Source organism: Zootoca vivipara, chromosome 9 (assembly GCF_963506605.1).
Source record: "Zootoca vivipara chromosome 9, rZooViv1.1, whole genome shotgun sequence".
In the NCBI taxonomy this organism is placed as follows: Eukaryota; Metazoa; Chordata; class Lepidosauria; order Squamata; family Lacertidae; genus Zootoca; species Zootoca vivipara.
Genome location: NC_083284.1, coordinates 56,459,407 through 56,481,014, shown reverse-complemented (window position 1 = coordinate 56,481,014; position 21,608 = coordinate 56,459,407). Strand labels below are relative to the sequence as shown.

At 46.5% G+C, this 21,608-nt stretch overlaps 1 protein-coding gene across 7 annotated transcripts in view; it reads left to right on the top strand.

Moving 5' to 3' along the window:
* The window catches only part of DLC1 (DLC1 Rho GTPase activating protein), a 296,053-nt gene that overhangs the window by 211,406 nt on the left and 63,039 nt on the right, over positions 1-21,608 (top strand). The window lies entirely within an intron of this gene.

The window sequence follows — 21,608 nt, the reverse complement described above, 5'->3', positions numbered from 1 at the left end:
CTTTCTGGCCTTCAGGATGATCCCTAAATAATTAGCCAGATGCCAAGCCTGGTCGGGGTAAGCGGCAGCCACTAACCCCATATAAGAAGCATAGGCGATTAGCCAATTATCAAAGGTCCGGTCTACCTCGACCTTCTCCTTTTTTTGCAATTTTGGCTTGTATTTTGAACTACAGACATATGCTGGTGAAAGGAGGGAAAACATATCCACGAATTCCCCATTTAATATGCTGTTGCGCAGCTTCTTTTTTAGCCTAATACCGGGTGGCTGATCTGCACGCTTAAAGTTGGATGCCCGTACCTTCCCTTTAGCATCCAATCCATCTTCGCCGCACGGCTCCTTGGCTCCAAAGGCGTGGCGGTGACGCTGTGTGCGCCGTTCCCAAATCCAGCTCGGCAATCCAGGGGCCTTGCTATTTGTGACCCAGAAGCCCTTGCAACGCTCCTCATCAGACTCATCGCTGGAGGAGTCATACGTACCAGAAATGTCTGAAGAATCTGAAGAATCCCTCTGGCGCCTGCGCCCATGTCTTCTTGAACTGCGCGACCTCTTCTTCCCGCGTCGTGTCCTGCGCAAATCGGGGCTGGAGGAGCTGTCCGTCGAGCTGGAAACCGGTGACCTGCGCCTGTGCTTACGCCTCCCTACACGCGAGCGTCTATGAGGGGATCCTGACCTATCCCTAGCCTTAGCCAGACGACGCTGCAGGACACGGTTTTGGCGCCTTAATTCCCGCAGCTCGTCGACACTGGCCCATGAAGCATCGCTCTCTGAAACCAACTCCGATGGTGAAACACATCTTATCACCTTAGGGGAGGCCCGGTAGAGCCTAGCCTCAGAGGTGGAGGGGCCGTCCAATTGATCTACCCTAACCTTTTTCTTGGGGAGTACTAATTTCATGGGAGGGACCTTTCTGCCCGACGATAACGCCCTTTTTTAATTTTCTTGGCTGCTTTAACCGCGTTGCTAGGAGTGCCCCTTGCTGAGGCCCTGGAGGCGCGCTCAGCTGGACGAGGGGGGGAACTCTCCTCTCTTCCGTTGGCCATGACCTGCAACCTAAAGGATAAAGGGTGTCTATGCTGCTCTAGACAACTTGGATTTTATTTATTCAATTAGTTGTTTATTTATTCGTTAATTTATAAACCTCTTTTTATTTTTTATTTTTTATTTTATTTTTTAAATGGTATGTGATAAGATTAGCTATTTGTCTGACCGATCACCTAAACTCAGGACAGAACCAGCCAACCTAACTGCGCACACGCACGCTAAACTGTGTGAAAAGAATAAAAGGTTAAATTCATGCCAACTGAATCACAATAAACACCACATGAGCCCTTGGGACCCGGGAAGGACATCCCGACCGACCCTAGCACCGCCATAGTGCAACGTTCGAAAGGTTGCTTCTCAGATAAGGTCACTGGGCTCTTCAGATTTTTTGCCTGTAGTCTCATTGGCTGCAACATGCAGCTTTAGCTGCCACTCCCAGCTAATGAAAAATTGTAGGGTTGGAAGGAACCCTGGGGTCATCTAGCTCAACCCCCTGCAATTCAGGAATCCTGCCCACATCTGCCCCTGGGTGGGCTTGAACCACCAACCTTTTGTTTAACAGCTAATTGCATTGATGCCCTGTGCCTCTTTAATATGCATCTGTCTTATCAGTTAAAGTTCCACATATGCATAAACTGAGGAATAATTTCCTCCTATCCTAGTCTACATTGCATACAGTTTATGAATATGCATGAAGCAAGCACACAACGAACTCTCTCTAAGCAGCACCTCGCTGCAGGTGATCATCACTATCTATATACAGTATGGGTATGCTTGAAGGAACAGCATACACCCTGTGCCATTGAGCCCCCCCCCCGCGCACCGCCGCCACCAACCCGCATGCGCAGAGGCGGCCATGTGGGGTCATGTGGGGGCGCTCCGCTGCCCAGCTGGGCCAAGCGGCGCGTCCAAACGCGGCAGCGGCCAGGGGGGGGCCATCCGCCCCCCCCCACAGGCCGCCTCCGCCAAAACTGCCGCGATCGCGGCCTTCTCCTCGGCCGCATTTGCGGTCCACTGCCAGCGCTCCGCTGCCCAGCTGGACCAGGCGGAGCGCTCAAACACAGCGGCGGCCAGGGGAGGGCCATCCGGCCCCCCCCACAGGCCGCCTCAGCCAAAACTGCCGCGATCGCGGCCTACTGCTAGCGCTCCGCTGCCCCGCTGGGCCAAGCGGAGCGTCCAAACGCGGTGTCGGCCAGGGGAGGGCCCTCTGCCCCCCCACAGGCCACCGCCGCCGAAACTGCCGCGATCGCGGCTCTCTCCTCGGCCGCAATCGCGGCCTTCTGCCGGCGCTCCGCTGCCCAGCTGGGCCAGGCGGAGCGCCCACACGCGGCGGCGGCCAGGGGAGGGCCATCCGCCCCCCCCCAGGCCGCCGCCACCGAAACCGCCGCGATCGCGGCCCCTTCCTCGGCCGCAATCACGGCCCTTCTCCGCCGCTCCGCTGCCCAGCTGGGCCCGGCGGAGCGCCCAAACGCGGCAGCGGCCAGGGGAGGGCCATCCGCCCCCCACAGGCCGCCGCCGCCGAAACTGCCGCGATCGCGGCCCCCTCTTCGGCCGCAATCACGGCCCTTCTCCGGCGCTCTGCTGCCCAGCTGGGCCCGGCGGAGCGCCCAAACGCGGCGGCGGCCAGGGGAGGGCCACCCCCCCCACAGGCCGCCCCCGCCGAAACTGCCGTGATCGCGGCCCTCAGCCGGCGCTCCGCTGCCCAGCTGGGCCAAGCGGAGCACCCTTGCACGGCCGGCATCCATGAGGGGCCATCCAGACCCCCCCCCACGTGCCGCCGCAGCCAAAACGGCCACAATCATGGCCTCCTCCTGGGCGCTCCGCTGCCCAGCTGGCCGAGCGGAGTGCCCCAGACCAGCGGAGGCATTGTGTAGGTCATCAAGCCCCCCCACGTGCCACCGCCACCGCAACAGGCCGCATCCCGGCCTTCAACCGGGCGCCGGGCCCCCCCACACCGCCCAGGTGTCCGCCCTCCCCCACCAAAAACCACAGAGGAGGGCCGATAAAACGGCCTCTCAATTAATATAACTTAACATAAATAAAGAAAATTAAAATTAAAGAAAGAATAGCCTCACACCTGAGGCCTAGCTGGGGTTGAGGTGGGCCCAAAAGATAACTTACCTGTTGCACCGAAGATCCTCGACTCCAGCAGGAAGAAAGGACCTTGACTGGAGCAGGAAGAAGGACAAAGAGGCTTCGCCACTGTGCTCCTGTCCCTTTTCTTTGGCCTTACTCCCGCCCCCACTGGCCAGGTGTCCTTTGTCCTCGCTGGCCAGGTGGCAGGTCATAGGCCAACGCAGCAAGGTAGGCGTCACCAGCCAGGTAAGCCCTGCGTGGTGTCGCAAACCTCGCCCACCTGAGGGGAGGGGTGAGGGCGGATATTGCAGTTGTGTGCTTGCTTTGCTTTCTGAGAAATAGCCATACTTGCAAGCACTGATCATATAAGCAGCAACAGTATCAGCGACGAGAATGTCCCACATATACAAGTGTCCTGTTGGATGAGCTATGAATGGAAAACATTACACAAATGTGTCTATCCCTAATTATTGGGAACGGGAGATCAAAGAAGGAGCTTATCAGAGCTGGAGACAGTTTGTTTCCATCTTGGAACAAAAGACAAAAGGCACAGTGTCTTGTCTTTTCCTTTGAGGTTCCTTTGTCTCTTCTGTTACACTGTTTCCTGATTGGCCGCTGGTTCTTGACAGTACACCTATTGAATAACAGCATAATGATCAATTTGTGGGACATGTCAGCTGTAGTTTCACAACAGGAACAATAGAAATAGCAACACATTCTTCTTACGGGGTGAAAGCCATGCTTATAAATAACCAGTAGCATTTTCCTTGATGAACCGTGTGGTACAATGAATGGGATTTAATCCAGGAAAAGCTGTCACTTTACAGACATATCCCCACCCAGCGGTCAGAGGTTTGACTCACCTTTAGCCTAAGAAACAATAATAATTGGGCTCCTGGAACTACTTTTAGCTGGACTGGAAATCTCAAATTAATTTGTTTCTTTGGAATGTAGCATTCCTGGGAAAACAGGAAAAATGCTTTCAACATCAGGGTCATAAAAATCTGATTTGGAAATAAGTGCTGTTGACTTAGGAGTTTTCTACCTACATCCATGCCCTGATCCTGAGCTTCTCTGTCTTCATTGATAATTTTCAAATGCAATTTTCTTTTCTCATTAATTGATAGAGAATTTTTTTAATACAAAAAACGTGGGGAATATTCTTCTTTTTTGGCACAGCTACTAAACCATTGCTTCCCATTTCATCTAAACCAGAAAATTATAGTTACCAGTTTTAGAACCAGCCAGAATATTAAACCACAAATTGAAGTTGGTTTAATACCTTGACTTGCTTCAAAACTGTTAATGCAAATTTCCTAATTTGGATGAAATAGGAAACTATAGTTAATTTTAGCTAGCTTCCTGCTCATGCAAAGGGAAACCCAATGGGGTTCCGCAGACAAGCAAAAGAGTTGTGCATATCTCAGATTAATAAACCAAGAGGTAATAATCTGAACTGGCTGTGTGCAGGTTCATAATACATTTCTGATGTGGTCCTATGCCATGAGCTCCATGGGAATGTCTTGGTGGGAGTCGTTTGATGGTGAGGAGCAACGGGAAGAGCTCTGTCATCTCCACCCTTGTCTCTAATGATGCAGAGGCAACTGTGCTGGCATGGACAATCTTTGCATGCTCCGCATACTCAAAGGAGTGTCGGCTTGCTTCCCCAGTCCTAGGGCTCCAGATGTTCACTTTGCAAATGTCTGCACCTGCCCCTCTCTTCCAAAAGAGGATTTTGGGGGTGTCAGGTCTGTCTACATAGGCAGCATGTTCCTTTTCACTGCTAGAGGGAAAAAAGGAAGTGCTGACCTGCCGCTGCTGCCACACCACTGCCACTGCCGCAGAATCACCCCTTCCTAGGTTGCACAGTGGTGGCACAAACCAGGGGCGATGGTGGCAGGTTCCAGTGAGATCTTCTGAGATCTCACTGAAACTCTGCGAGATCTCGCTGGAAATCTGCACCAAAGCTGGCAGCAGAGGCAGCAGGACGGGGGGGGGGGTGTACACACGGAGGGACCACCTCAGGGGTTTCCACTGCCCAAGAAGGCTACTTCACCCTGCCTCTTGGATGGGTCAGCCCTACCTATCTAGCCATGCACCTTAGGGTTCTGCTTTACCTGCTAACTTTGACATCCGCCTTATGTTTGGACATCGTACTGAGAATCCAAGTTCCGAGTCAACTGGTGGGAGCCAGGACACACTCTGTGCTCAAAAGGCTTTTCAACCTTACTTTAAATCAGGGGTGGCAAACTGGTTGTTGGACTCCGGATCCCATCAGCTCCAGCCAGCATAGCCAATGTTCAGTTGGAGTTGGAGTCCAGCAACACCTGGTCCCCATCCCTCCTTTAAAGCATGCATGTGTTTTTGGGCCACACACAGCAGATACCTGTAATAGGATTGTGGTGGTCAACCATATAATAATAATAATAATAATTTATTATTTATTATTTATTCTCCAGCCACTCTGGGCGGCTCCCAACAGAATATTAAAAACACAATGAAGCATTCGAACATTAAAAACTTCCCTAAACAGGGCTGCCTTCAGATGTCTTCTAAAAATCAGATTGTTTATTTCCTTGACATCTGATGGGAAGGCATTCCACAGGGCAGGTGCCACTACCAAGAAGGCCCTCTGCCTGGTTCCCTGTAACCTCACTTCTCGCAGTGAGGGAACTGCCAAAAGGCCCTCAGAGCTGGACCTCAGTGTCGAGGCTGAACGATGGGGGTGGAGATGCTCTTTCAGGTATACTGGGTATATAGAAGAGAATGCAGTCTAGAGCCTGAGGGTATTCATGGGCCCCTTGGATTCAATGTGGACATTCCACTTTAAGGTTGACTGAGGTTATAGACATTCAGATAGGTGCAGCCTATTTTAGAGCCTCACAGACCAAATAAACAGGGCACTGTGGAAGCCTTCTTTGAGACAAGTCAGTGATTCAATGCCAGGGGTTATTAGAAATTCATTTTCGGAGCTGACACGGTGACTTGCCGTGCTGGGATAAAGGCCATTATGAAAAGCCCTACTGTTCTCGAGATGTGTACTTTGATTCCTGGCATTATCGAGCAGGCATGAAGTAGCAACAATGACTGGCCAGAGGATAAGACATCAGCTCTCCTTCGCCAGGGAAAAATATCGTGGAAGAAATGTGTTTCTTAATCTCAAAAAAATCTTTTAACTATTGTATGCTACAAGGAAGAAGAGGCATAAGCAATGAATTAAAGCTTGCATGGACCCAGAAAGATTTCACACAGACACATAGGCATGCACATCCTGCCTAATGACCACCCCTAGGGTGCGGCAATTCCCATTCTCTAAATAAAACTGATAAAAGTATAATCTTTAATTGTAGTCAACTTAATGGCTGAGTGAAATCTTTAATAATTAAGGGCACACTTGCTCTCTTTATATTTTAGGCTATTTTGGTCTGTCTGTTATTGTAATAGGAAGAGGGGGTGAATGCTAAATATAGCTTTTCCTTCTGACGAGTGGTAGCTTTTGTTTACCAAATTGCAAGTGATTTCACATTTTCTTCAATATCTCAAAATGCAGCTGACATTAAAGTCTGGCTATGTGCTAATTTAAACTGCTCAAAGTGTGCTTTGCACGAATAAGACCAAAAGTTCAATCTCCAGCATTTCCAGGTAGGGCAGGTGTTTGTTCCAGGTAGTTCCAGGTAGGACAGGTGTTCCAGGTAGGGCAGTCTTTGAAAAAGACAGAGTGGACTGTCTCGCTAGAGTGGTGCATGCTCTAGTTATCTCCCACTTGGACTACTGCAATGCGCTCTACGTGGGTCTACCTTTGAAGGTGACCCAGAAACTTCAACTAATCCAGAATGCAGCAGCTAGACTGGTGACTGGGAGTGGCTGCCGAAATCATATAAAACTGGTCCTAAAAGACCTACATTGGCTCCCAGTACATTTCCAAGCACAATTTAGAGTGTTGGTGCTGATCTTAAAAGCCCTAAATGGCCTCGGCCCAGTATACCTGAAGCAGCGTCTTCACCCCCATCGTTCAGCACGGACACTGAGGGCCAGCGCCAAGGGCCTTCTGGCGGTTCCCTCACTGCGAGAAGTGAGGTTACGGGGAACCAGGCAGAGGGCCTTCTCGGTAGCTACCCTGCCCTGTGGAATGCCTTCCCATCAGATGGCAAGGAAATAAACAACTATCTGACTTTTAGAAGACATCTGAAGGCAGCCCTGTTTAAGGAAGTTTTTAATGTTTGAAGTTTTGTTCTGTTTTTAATGTTCTGTTGAAAGCCTCCCAGAGTGGCTGGGGAAACCCAGCCAGATGGGAGGGGTAGAAATAATAAATTATATTATATATATTATATATTATAGAGGACCTCAAGAGCACTTCTCTGCCTTCACGTCTGCCCTGCAGAAAAGAACCTAAAAGGGCATTGGATCAGAGTTTCCCAAACTTGGGTCTCTAGCTGTTTTTTGGGCTACAGCTCCCACCATCCCTGACCACTGGTTCTGCTAGCTAGGGATGATGGGAATTGTGGTCCCGAATCAGATGACGAAACAAGTTTGGGAAACCCAGGATTAGATGGTGAACTGCCTGACATACACACACACACACACACACACACACACACACACACACACACACACACACCCTTAGCTTAGTTGCTTTTCATTATTAATCCTTCCTAGTCCTACTGCCTGAGGTCTTTCCACTGGAGATGCCACTGATTGAACCTTCAGCTTTATGCAAGACAAAGCATGAGCTCTTCCACTGAGTTCTGGTCCCTCTAGGGCAGACATAGGGAATGTTTGGCCCTGCAGATGTTCCTGAACTACAACTCCCATCATCCCTGGCTCTTGAGCTGGTGGAAGTTGTAGTTTAGCAAAATCTGCTAAACTACCCACTCTTGCTCTAGAGGAAAGCAGAAGATTCAGATAGTCCAGATTTCACTTCTGGATCTCCTATGCCTTAACAGATTCCAAATTTATGTCAGCCAGTAGGAGCAAGGCCCATCCAGATCCTCTTAATTCTTTATGTTTCTGACCCTTCCCTCAAGTTGATACACTATTCTTTCTGCAAACTTAGCATGGCCTTTGATTTGCACCACAACGGCCTGAGAGGCATGTGTTCCTTCTCTTACAGCTTAAGGTAATTAAGTTTGTGAGGTCAATATGGCATGCATGGCGGATTCTAAAGAGCTACTACGTAGTAAATCAGTTGGAAGGGTCTACATACACACCTTTCAAGTCATTGTTTACACTTCCTGCCGGGAAATCAGATCTCCGTCAGTGCTGTATAATCTTGGATGGTTTTAATAGACCCTGGAGGGGGGGGGAATATGGTCTCTTGGCAAAGAAATAAGACTCTTGTCCTACTCCCAGTGGCTTTTCTAAGAAATATAAATCTTCTGTTTGCAAGCAGGGGAATCTCTCCTTTCCAAAAGGCACATTTGGGTTTGGTATGGCAGCTCAGGAAAACACTCAAGTGTTAATTCTACCATGGGTAATTACTTGCTTATTGACCTTATGCAAGGATCTATACTAAGCTTACTCTTCCTCCTTGAAACTGTGAGCAGGAAAAATGACCAGATTATTCAAATTAGATCTCTTTATCCTCCCATCCCCTTTGCAGTCATCTCTCATATTGACCCATCACTGCTCTCTGTAATGGTTTTCAGTAACCACTGCCCTACACTCAAGTTCCCTCTGAAAGTATCACTACCTGTCTTTAATGCTATGCAAACTATTGAGTAGAAGCCAACATATTGCATCAAATAGATACTGACCCTGTTCCACATATCAGACTAACTTAAGATTTCCAGAGATCAGAAAATAATGGCCCTTACCTGTATGGACTCTGCAGACACGTTCTCCCAATTGCATGGTGTTTCTTAACTTCAGTCTACACCTTGTGGACATTTATATATCAGGTGGTTATTGCACATTCCACTTTACCAACAGGCGACAGAGCGACAATTCCCAGAGTTTTTTGGGAAGAGGGGTTTATTGTTAAACCACTCTGAGAACTGTAGCTCTATGAGGGGAATAAAGGTAAAGGTGCCCCTGACCATCAGGTCTAGTCGTGTCTGACTCTGGGGTTGCAGCGCTCATTTCACTCTATAGACCGAGGGAGCCGGCGTTTGTCCACAGACATGTGACCAGCATGACAAAGCTGCTTCTGGCGAACCAGAGCAGCACACGGAAACGCCGTTTACCTTCCCACCGGAGCGGTCCCTATTTATCTACTTGCACTTTGATGTGCTTTTGAACTGCTAGGTGGGCAGGAGCTGGGACCGAGCAATGGGAGCTCACCCGGTTGCAGGGATTCGAACTGCCGACCTTCTGATCAGCAAGCCCTAGACTCTGTGGTTTAACCCACAGCGCCACCTGGGTCCCTAATGAGGGGAATAAAGGTAAAGGTAAAGGGACCCCTGACCATTAGGTCCAGTCATGACCGACTCTGGGGTTGCGCGCTCATCTCGCATTATTGGCCGAGGGAGCCGGCGTATAGCTTCCAGGTCATGTGGCCAGCATGACAAAGCCACATAACTCTCAGCAACCTTAACAAACTACAGCTCCCAATATTCATTGGGGGAAGCCCTGACTGTTTAAAGTGGTATGATACTGCTTTAAATGTATAGTGCAGGTGGGAGCTTACAGTATTTTGGCCAACAAGTGCTTGAGAGAAACAGTACAAAAGGCAGCTCTGAGTTCTTAACACTGTGGTGGCCTTTTCTATACCCAAAGGGGAATTCATAAATCTGTTTTCTTTAGAGCTGTGTTACAGTTTCCTTTGTGTAAATGTTACTATGCAGAAGCTTTGAACTTAAGGCTTCTCCTTTCTATGTGCTAAAATGTTTGGAGCTGGATGATTACATGTTTTTGCTTTTGGAGTTGCCATATTGGCTAGTGTAAGTGCCACCAGGCGTTTAGCTATTTATATCCCATCTTTACATTAAAAAATGCTCAAGGGAGCTAACAAGTATGTGCTTATAAATATGCACCTATAAAACCTGAGCAACGCACTAGAGAAGCCATGGCCTTAAAATACAGCATACACACTGAGCCTGACTATGCACATGCCTTGAGGACTGAAACACACAAAATATGAATAGGTGAGCACTAGACTTATTAAAAGAACAAACAAACAAGAAGCCAAACAGCAACTCTGAAGTTCGTCCAGAAACAGGAAAGGCTTTACATATATCCTGAATGGCTGCAAGTTAGGAACAGAGTCTAGGGAGAGAAGAGAGTTCCACAAAATTGGGGCGATTACATGTGTTTAAAATGTGTGTGTGCTTTGTGGGGGGGGGCTATGGCTTTGTTGTTTTTGTTTTAAATACTTATTTGTGTTTTTATCTTGTGCTTTTATCTTGTGAACCGCCCTGATATCTTTTGATGAAAGGCAGTATATAAATATAAATATAGCAGCAGCAGCAACAACAACAACAACAACAAACAACAACAACAAACAACAACAACAAACAACGGGTGACACTCTTCATGGCAAATTGTGCATTGCCCTCAAAACTCACAGCTTTCTATTTTTATAGTGAAAAGAACCTTCAAGAGGTTGCATTTTTTGAGAAAAGGATCAGCAGTGGTCATGGTAGGAAGCCATTCAGTGCTTTCCGAGCCAGCTACTGGATTTTGTTTTTGCTCAACATTGCCCTCAAAAGTGATTTCCTGCCCCTGGCAGGGAAGGACTGGAAAACTATATGAGGAAGTGATCTGATCACGACAATGGAGTGACACCCTCTACCACCCTCTCCCGTCTTCCACCCCTAGCAAAAACCAAATTGAGGGTGTCCCTGCCCTGTGTGTCAGACCAGTGAAAACATGGGGCAGCCTCATGGCTGTCATGGAGGCTATGAAGTCCTGAGCTGGAACCCTGCAGGCAACCTAGAACCTATTGTTCTGGGTTCCTTCCACACCACACCCAAGACCAGGGTCAGACTTTGGTAATATTTCATTATATGGCACCACAAACCAGCACACACAGGCTGGTGGGCACAGCAGATGAGCAATCAGGAACCTGTGCATGGTAGGGGTGGGAGTGAGGAACAAGGCATAAATAGACTGCCCTAGGTTCAATCCCTTGAATTCACAGGTATGGCTGAGAAAGATTCCTGTTTTAAACTCTAGACTCAAGGGCCTACAGAGCCACTGGCAGTCTGTGTAGGTGATACTGAGCTGGATAGACTAATGGTCTGACTTGGTATATGATGGGCAAGTTCTGACTTTGAGCCAACTTACGAACCTTTAATTTTATTAACATTTAAAAAATACGCCTGCTCTACATTTTCATCATAAGTCCTTCTGCCTTAAGGCCCCCGAGCTTCAATATAAAGTTCTGCAGGCTAAAGCTTGACATTAATATACTACGCAGTGACAAATCTGAACTCTTAAGTTTGCTTGTAAAGTGATACGACTGGAAAAGATGTAACCTGCAAACTAAAAAAAAAAATTACAAGATGGAGTTGACACGGTAAGCTTAGAACATGCTTTATGTGTTCCCTTTGGCAAACATATGTCAGAGTATATATTCTGACTTTTTAATAACTTCTTATTGATGTGCCTGAGACAAAAACTCGTTCAGATATTTATTACACTGCGTACATAAATAGTACTACAATAAATTAATCTCATACTTTCTCGCCGAGGACAAAAACTGCAAAGACAAGTGAGAAGGGCTAAAATTCTGCTTAATGGGTGTCAGTCTTTCATCACTGTGCTTGCCTTCAAATCACGATTTTTAATTGTGATGTCGGTGTGACGTATTTTGGAGCTGTTCGTAAAGTATGTTGTCCTTCCTTTTGTAAGCCTGCTTCATTGTCACTATGTACATAATAGAAGAAAGTCTCACATTATGACATTTCCATCATGCATTTTAATGCAGCCTTCCCAATATGATTCCCTCCAGAATTTTTGGACTGCAATTCCCATCAGTGGGTCTGAAATGATAGGAACCAGAGCCGGCCTGTCCATGAGGCAGCTTGAGGCAACTACCTCAGGTGATGGAATCCAAGGGGCACCACTGTTGCTGCCAGAGAAGCGTCTGCAGTGGCTTCTTGGTTCCAGCAAGATCTTGCATGACCTTCTCAAGACCCCAGTGAGTGAGGACCAGGAAAATCAGAAACCAAAAAGAGAGGAACTTTAATAAGGAATGGGGGAAATTTACAATGTACTTAAGAGAACACTGTAAACAACTAAAAACTTTGGCAGGATTTGAGTAATGCTTGTAATGTACTAAAAACTAAGGTAAAAATGCTATATTTAATTTAAAAAAATAGAGAAAATATGTGAGGCAGTTGGAAAAGATTGAAAATGGTAACCATGGAAGGGTGGAGGGGAGTCTGAGGTAGTAAACTTTAATACAGTCAAAGACCAGCAAAAGAGGGAGTCTGAGGATTTAGGGAATCCTAAATGTTGATGATGATGTTTAATGTTTGAATTTAAATGTGCAGTGTAAAACTCAATAAATAAGAATTTATACAAAAAAAGAGAAACCCCAGTAAGTAAGGGTGTGGCAATGAGTGGGTGGTGCAGGGCACATGCAGACAGCCTCTTCCTGTTTTGCCTCAAGTAGTGAAACAAGATGAGGCACCCCTGATGGGACCTGTAAGTCCAGAACATCTGGAGGGCACCAGATCGGGGGAACCTGTTTTAATGTCCATAATGCGTAACTCTGTTTACAGTTATTTTCTCATGGAGAGATGGTTGGGCAATGCCTGCCCCTCTATTCGAAATCATTTCAGAGACTGTGAGAATTAGTGTTTACTCTGATGAAGTATCACTTTTTCCTTCTGAGGGCCGCTTCCCACAAACACCTCCTCACACAAAAATGGCATGGTAAACAGTCACAGTGCACTACCGGTGACAAGGGGAGGGCAGGATGTGGGAACAGGCTTTGCTTCTCTGCATGGTGTTATTGGCTCTTGATTGGTGTGTTGTCTGCTCTCCATTTGGATCAATGTGGGAAAGTCTTGATCTCATTCAGTCCCTGTTTGTATTTACAGGCAAAATATAGTGCTTCCCAATACTGCTCTCTGAACGAGCTTGTTTCTGCTTTGCTTCAATACGGAGCCTCTAGTTCAGGAGTAGGAACATTCTGCTGTAAATGTTAATTATGTTGTGGCTCCCATTCCTACTGTGTAGGCACAGCCGCAAAGCAGCCCACTGTGGCGTCTCTTGTGTGCTCATTTTAAGGAACAAGTGGGTGTTGGGGAAATTTCAAGGAGATGGGAAACTCTTGTATTTTTTTTGAAGCAATGGAAAGAGGTGGTCAGTGAGTAAGAAAGGGTAACAGGAGGGGATTTAGGCAGCTGGCAAAACAGAAGCAGATGCCCACATCCCTTAGCATAAGTGCCAACTCCCTGGGGCCCTGGGTGCCTAAGCACCCACAGGCCCGGGCACCCATGGTTGTGGGGCCAAGTTGGCACTCCTGTGTCCTGTCCCTTAGGGATGGATCATGCATACTCTCAGTGTGTAGGATGCACACCTAGCAAGGTGCCATCACTGCGTGTAACTACTTTTTGAAACGGGGACAAGAGGACCTGACTTTAGACATTTATTTGTTATTGCCTTTATCCAAGGTGCTCAAGGCATGGATGAATGGAGATTTGAACCTTGGTTTCCCAGGTCTGACACTCTTAGCCACTACACCATGCTGTGTCTTGTGGGTGCATCTCAAGCGCCAGAACAGATTTATGGCCCCATCTTCAAATATATTCTTTAGATTTATATCAGCAGCATCTCCACAAATGTTGACATTACTTATACCAGGCCAATGTGTTGGCACTGGTAGAGACAGAAGAATCAATCTGCTTGTAGTCCATGACACTTTCACATGTTTTCTCCCACAAGTCCATTTCAATTTATTTCTGTTTTAATGTGTTTTTAAAAATCTGCATGAAAATTCACATTTCTAAAACTGTTTTCTCTCAAAATAAGCATTTGTCAATGCATTTTCTTACTTTTAAACACACATACACACACACACTTATATATAGGTTGAGAACAGTTGAGAAGTACAAGAGATGTTAGATAATTAAGTTCTGTTCTATTAGCGCATTAGTAGCAGGCATAAACCACGATTAGTTCATATCAGTATTCCCAAAGATTGAATCCTTTAAGCATCCCTGCTTATGAGTTGTTGCTGTTTTGCCTGTTATCTTTATGCAGGACCTTTTCTTTTAATCTGCTAGCTTTATGTAACTATTCTCCACCCATTCTTCAAGTCGCAATAGAGAATTCATAACAGCAGTATTCTCCTCTGATTAATGCTGTGACGAAACTAGCCACGCAAGGGGGCATGTTCCAATTACGATAGGGAGTGTGCTTTATTGAGTTATTGGTTTAAAATGATTTCCTCTGTCCTGTCGATTCCCCTAGAGGCTACAAAGGAGGAGCAGCCTTTCCTATAATTGGCCAACTGGGCCAGGTGATGCTTGTGCCTATTTCCTCCAGAGGAAATAAGCTTAATGGATGAAAAACTCATTTGACTACAAAGAATTTGGTTGTCCATCATGATAATGACTAATCCCGAATCAAAACTTCCATGATTACCCGTAATACCTTAGATACTATTAACAAATCACAAACCTGCCTCATATTCTTGACCCAGGAATTGCACCAAGGCACACACTCAGGAATTCCCAATTCAATGCAAGCCAAAGTGTGCACACTTTAGGTACAAACCTAAATTTTGTGACCAAAACCAATATAATATTATACAGTTAAATCAGTTTTAAAAAAATAAAAAAGGAAAGCAAGGAGTGCTGGAGAAATCATTGTTTTTCAGTTTCCAAATACTTCACAACTCTATTTAATAATAATAATAATAATAATAATAATAATAATAATAATAATAATAATAATAATATCAAAACCATAGCTGCAGCCACAGAACTGGCATTAGGGAAATGTACTGTAGATCATTGTGCGGTTACTGATACAGTAATTTATAGCATAACCATTCATATACATGAAGTTGGGCGATCTGGAGAAATCATTGTTTTTCAGTTTTCCTGTAATGTACAAATGAATCATATATATATAGCCCATGGAACTCACTGAAAATAGACACCAGCAGTGGTGAAACAGAACTGGTTGGTTAGGAAGATGTAAGAGTCATGTAAAGGGATGTTTAATCCACTGGGGGGGGGGTCCTGCGGTCTTGAGTGGATCGGCATGGAGTCACATTTTTCAACCCTTATCTCATTATCCTTTGCTTCAAACATAGCCAAAGAAATCTTTTTATTGTTATTTTTTATTTCTCTTGCAAGCCTGAGCTCATCCTGAGCTTTAGCCCACCTGACCTTCACCCTGCAACTGTTGGCTACTCATGTATACGCCTCCTTTGTGATTCCGCCTTAATTTTTTGCTCTGGGTGGAAGAAAGGTGGTCTAGGGAAAGGATGGGAGTGGTTGTCAGGGCCGTCTTAAGTATATTTGGCGCCCTGGCGCCGTGGTGCGACAGATCCCTCCGGCGCCCCCACCCCACCCCGTTTCCCAGCGCGGCGGGCGGGCGGAGCTGTGCGGCCGGAGCTGCGTGGCCGGAGCTGCGTGGCTGGGCCGGTGGGCGCAGCGCACAGCGCAGCTGCCGGGGGTGCAGCTCCGCGGCAGGTGGGCGGACACAGCTCCGCAGCAGGCGGGTGGGCGCAGCTGTGCAGCGCCCCCTGGCAGGCGGGCACCCTGGCGCCCTGGGCCACCCAGCCTGGCTGTAGGGCCGGCCCTGGTGGTTGTCATGATCAGAAATCTACTTTGCCCCTGTCTTCACAGCTGAGCAGTTCAGCCTTCTCTCTGTCACCTCCATACAGATAACCTATCACCTGCTTGTTCTTCCTCTTGACTGGGGAAATCTGAATTTTGGGGGGTGGGGGGAGCCGCATAAGAGCTGATTGGGAGGGAGTGCCATGTGCACAGCACTACTGAAACAGGAGCACAAAACATCTTCAAATGCATATTAAACTTGGGTGTAGACATAGCCTAATTCTGCCTATGATAAGCATAGTCTCTTCAGTTAAAAGGGCCTTGTCTGGTTCTGCAAGAGAAACAATCTACTGGGCTGGATTCCTCTGGGTCAAAGGTAGCAACACATCACCCTCAAGTCAGATAAGTGCTGGCAACATGGACTCTCCAAATGCTGGATCTTCTGGGGTCAGTGGAGACATCTGGGTCAGGAGGGACCTTGGGGCCATGGCTTCCTTGTCTCCTGATCCAGGCCAAATGTAAAGGCTTACACAAAATCTCCATATTCTGACCTGATAGCCTTACTCCATCAAATCCCCGCGATGGGGTGAGCTCCTGTTGCTTGGTCCCTGCTCCTGCTAACCTAGCAGTTCAAAAGCACGTCAAAGTGCAAGTAGATAAATAAATAGGAAGGTAAACGACGTTTCCATGCACTGCTCTGGTTCACCAGAAGTGGCCTAGTCAAGCTGGCCACATGACCTAGAACAGAGCCGGCTCTAGGTATAGTCCCGGTGGCGCAGGGTGCCAGGGCGCCGAGCCAGCAGGCGGGGCACTGTGTGGTGAAGTCGTGCGGAAGCCGCGCTGCGCGCTGTGAGGGCGGAGGCGCCGGAGCGATCTCCGCGCCTCAGCGCCAGGGCACCCGACCTGCTCGAGACTGCCCTGACCTAGAAGCTGTACGCCAGCTCCCTTGGCCAATAACGCAAGATGAGCATGCAACCCCAGAGTCGGTCATGACTGGACCTAATGGTCAGGGGTCCCTTTACCTTTTTAGCCTTACTCCTGCAGAAACTGAAAAAGTCGCCACCTTGAAGTACAATATCATTTCTAAATAGATGTGACCTTTTTCAGATCAGATTGTATTAAGTTGCTCTCTTCTCTGTAGTAAAATTAAGAGATGAAGCAGTTTCCTATTTTGCCAAAGTTCACATGAAGAACAATTGCTATAGCAAACATAAGAAACAGTTTATAGTAGTCATAATACTTCTGGACAAAATACTTCTGTTACTGCCTCGCTTCTCTCTGTCCAGGCCAATTTATTCAACCTTGAAAGAGTGCTAAGATGTGCATTGCCAGCATGCACGCTTCCAGAGTCATGCTTTTTCAATATATATGAAGTTTGTAAAACACTTCGCAAATCAGCAGTTGAGACTGTCTCCCTTCCTTGTGCAGGAAGAGAACTGACACTGGGGCAATTAATTCCTGACCACCCTCCTGCAGGTACAGAACTGGAATTGGGGCAATTAATTCCTTGCCCCTACTTACCAGGAAGAAAAAAAGGGGGGGTTGAAATCTACAAGGAGAAATTTCAACTAACATTGCATGGAAGCTTTGCTGAATGACTCATGAGAAAACATGAAAGAAGGATCTTGTCCATTGGATAGGGAAGCTTTGTTGGAGAACAATAGCTGTAGCTGGTTTCCATGGTAAAGGTAAAGGGACCCCTGACCATTAGGTCCAGTCATGACCGACTCTGGGGTTGCGGCGCTCATCTCACATTATTGCTGAGGGAGCCAGCGTACAGCTTCCAGGTCATGTGGCCAGCATGACAAAGAGGCTTCTGGGGAACCAGAGCAGCACATGGAAACACCTTTCCATGGGGGAATATATATATATTTCGAGATCCCACCCAAAGATATGGGTCTCCCCTTTAGGTCACTCCTTTTGGGTGTGTTGAGGGCACTCCCCATGGGTAATTTATTGTGGGTAGGCTTGCTCCTACCAGTAGTTTCGAGATTGGAGCATTCAAGGGACACTTATCCTGGCTTCCAATGAGAGGTGGAATGCTAAAGAGCTGTGCCTGTAGTGAAAACAATAATGTAGCAAGCAACACATATTTCCAGTGTAACTGGTAGACATTTTGTGGTTTTGGTGCTGTTTTATATCATTTTGACTGATCTATTGTATTGTTGTTGCATCTTTCTTTTGTATTAATATGCTAATCACTGCATGATGGGCCTGTGAGCCAAAAAGCAATGTATAAATAAATGGTAAGGTAATACCATATAACATAACATAATACTGCCCTATTCAAGCTGGCGCCCTCAAGATGCTTTGGACTACAATCTCCATCACCATGCTGGCTGATGGGAGTTTTAGTAAAAAAAGATCCAGTGCTATATTGTGTGGAACCTTCATTTTAACTTCCCTGCCAGCTAATTGAGATAAGGAAAGGCCCTTAGTGTCTTGAAAGAGTTCTAATGTGGAAGCAAATCTGGTGGGAGCAGGTTCAGGTTAAGCTGTGAGTCTGGCATTGCTATTTTTCTAGGAAAAAAGAGGTGCTGGAACTCACCATGAAAAAGAAAATGTGGTCCAGGAGCTTATAATATTTGCTGGAACTCACCCTTATTCTCTTATAATGGCAATGGCACCCACCTGAGAGGTGCTGGAACTGAGTTCCAGCAAGTTCCAGCTGTAAAAAAGCCATGGAGTCAGGTATGTTTTTTAGCCTCAAACAAAGAATCTTGTTGCATCTTTAATATTTCTGGTCATGGAGGGGTTTTTAAAAATAACTTCCTCCTTTTCAGCATCTAAATAAATTTTTTCCCTGTCAGAAACATCTCCTGCATGGAAGTGCTCCTTTATGTAATACTCTACTTCCTGCCCCCCACCACTGGGGGGGGGGGGGAGAGAGAGAAAAGAATGATGCTTTTGTTGTTGAATGAAATGTATTATCAACAAATGAACACAAATATTATAAGCTCCTGAACCACATTTTCATGTTGCGGGAGGAAGGTTAGAGGGAAAAGGTTTTTCAGAGTTCAGTACACCAAACTGGAGAGAGAGGCCTTATATTTTGTGCACAGGAGGGGTGCCCCATAATCTATCATGCTGTTTGCTGGAAGGATATTTATACCAGCACTTGGCTTTACAATCCAAGGTTTGTGTGAGCGAGTCAGGTGGCCTGTTACAAATTGTGACTTCTCTGTACCATTCTGTTTCAAAGAGGCAGTGATAGAGAGAATGCAGCTAGCAATCGGGGCACTTGGACCTTGGAGGGGAAAGAGAAGACAATGAAGTCCTTATTATCTGTTATGTACTGAGCTGAATCCTAGAACAATAGGATTCAGAATCAGCGGGAGCTACCCAATCCAACTCCAGGTGGAAGTGAATCCGCAACCTGATTGGCCTGCTGGAGCAGCCAATCAGGCGGCTGGCAGAAGTGAATCTGCTACCTGATTGGCCTGTAGGAGCAGCCAATCAGGCTGCAGGCAGAAGTCAATCCACAATATAATTGGCCCACAGGTGTAGCCCTGACGTAGCCAATCACGCAAGGCCCATTGTGTAAATAATGTATATAAGCAGATGGTTTTGGGAAAAGAGCCATTCGTCTTCTCTTCTCCTCCTTGATGACTATGAGCTGAATAAAGAGCATGAAATTCACTCTCGACTCCGAGTATATTTCACTGGCTATCAGTCCCCCATCTTGCAAATGCAGTTAAAAACAGGCAGAATACACCTCTTAAGAGTGAATTGCTGTGCCTGTGGGGCAAACTTTCACAGATACTTTGCCATCCATCTTGAACTCTTTGACTCCATTTGGACTCTTTGACTCCATTACACACTCCTTCTCTTAATAGGCATGACCTCCAAATCAGTATATGATCATTTGGTTTCTTTCAAGGTTTGGCCCTGTGACCCTTATTTAAATTATATTAAATGGCCAGAATACAGGGTGGGGTTGGGAGGAGGCTATATTTATTCCTGACTTTGTTCAGACACAAGACAATGGTAACTGTGTTGTCCTGGTGGTTGCTGTTTTGTAAACATTCATACTCTAAACAGAATATTCCCTGCTTTTCAAGTAATCCAAAACTGATGTCCACTTTGAAAACATACTACCGGTATTTGCTTTGGCTATGCCACAGTTAAAAGTGACTGCTAGGCAGACTGGACATCTGCAGAAATTGATAAGGAGGGGGCAATAAAGATCTTATGGAGAAATGCAGTCTGATGGGGATCAGAATGCATACAAGGAAGGTGTGTGCAGAATCATCTAGACAAAAGTCTTGAGAGTGCACAGTTGCAAACATACACAGATACACAACAAAGCATGGAAGCTATAGAAGGCTTGATAATTGCCTTCCAGAACATAGTTGCTGCCGTACTAAAAAACTGACTCCTTTGCAGATACAGTCATACCTCGGTTTATGTCCGCTGCGGCTTGAGTACTTTCGGTCCGAGTACTCCACAGACCTGGAAGTGTTTACTTCCGGGTTCTGTGGTGCACACATGCGCAGAAGCGATCTGCATGGCGTGCACATGCGCAGAAGTACTCTATCAGCGCTTTGCACACACGTGCTATCAGCGCTCGGTTTAAGTACTTTTCGGGGAGCAAATGGCTCCCTGGAACCAAATGAGTACTTAAACCGAAGTACCACTGTACAGAACAAATATTATACAACACTTGCAAACATGCTGCTTCCGCAAATTGAAGCAGTAGAGCAGGCATATATGCAGCAAGAGCACCACCATCCATGATCATTGGCTGTGGTTGACCAGATTTGAAGTCCAAGTTTAAACAGTTATAAAAGGGGGCCTTAATACCTGGGGGGGGGGGTCAACTTTTAATCTGCTAATTCTGTGTATGAATTGAATATAGCTGGTGCTAATAATAATAATAAAAATTTAAAAAACCCTTCTCATTTCAGTTCAAAGGAGCCAACTCTTAGGGACCAAGGGGGCTTCTCCCCCCCAAAAAAATATATTGAAGGGTGATGGACATTGCCATTCAAATGGTGTGTGTGCACCGCATTATGTGTTCGATTATGCAGGGCAGAGCTTACCTGGGGCCCCCAATATTTTATAGAAGTTGGTACCCTGTTTCAGTTCCTTGAACTGCTTGGTGTCTGCTTCTATAGCACCTTGGAAATGGACCTCCATCATTTGGGTGGCAGTTGTTGGGACTTTCAGTGGACTGCCTTCACTTCCATTTTTTAGCCTGACACCAACTTACCGCAGGACAGGATCCTTCCTGGATCAGACCAGCACCCTGTTTTCTAGAGAGACCAACTAGATGCCTATGGGAAGCCCACAACCAGGAGAGAAGGGCCATTAGCCCTCTCCTGCTGTTAATCCCCACCAGGATGAGTGGCCATTTCCCCCAAGAGTCCTTGTCCGGCTTGGTATAGTGAACAAGATTCTACACAAGCACTGTCAATGCACTTTGCTGTGCTCTTCTGAACCCACCCTGGGTCCATTCAAAGTCTGGCAGTGTTCATATGTCTCATCTTCATGCTAGGCAGTTGCCAGCAAGCAGCTGTGAAAAGGTGGCATCTGCATTCACTGCAACTCAAAATAATGCACTCAAGCTATGACTCCCAGGGCACTGTGTAATAATGTGTGTGAGAGAGACACCCTGTCATCATGTATCCGCCAACATTACAAGCTGGAAGAGAAGACGAGCCTTTTTGTCTCAGCACTTGCTTGGTAGCCAATTCTGAATGAAGCCAAGGGAAGTTTGCCCATCACTAAATGGAAATTGATTTCAAGAACACTGCATATCCTATGAAGAACTTTGCAGATTCAACAATTTGGGAATTGTAAAAATAA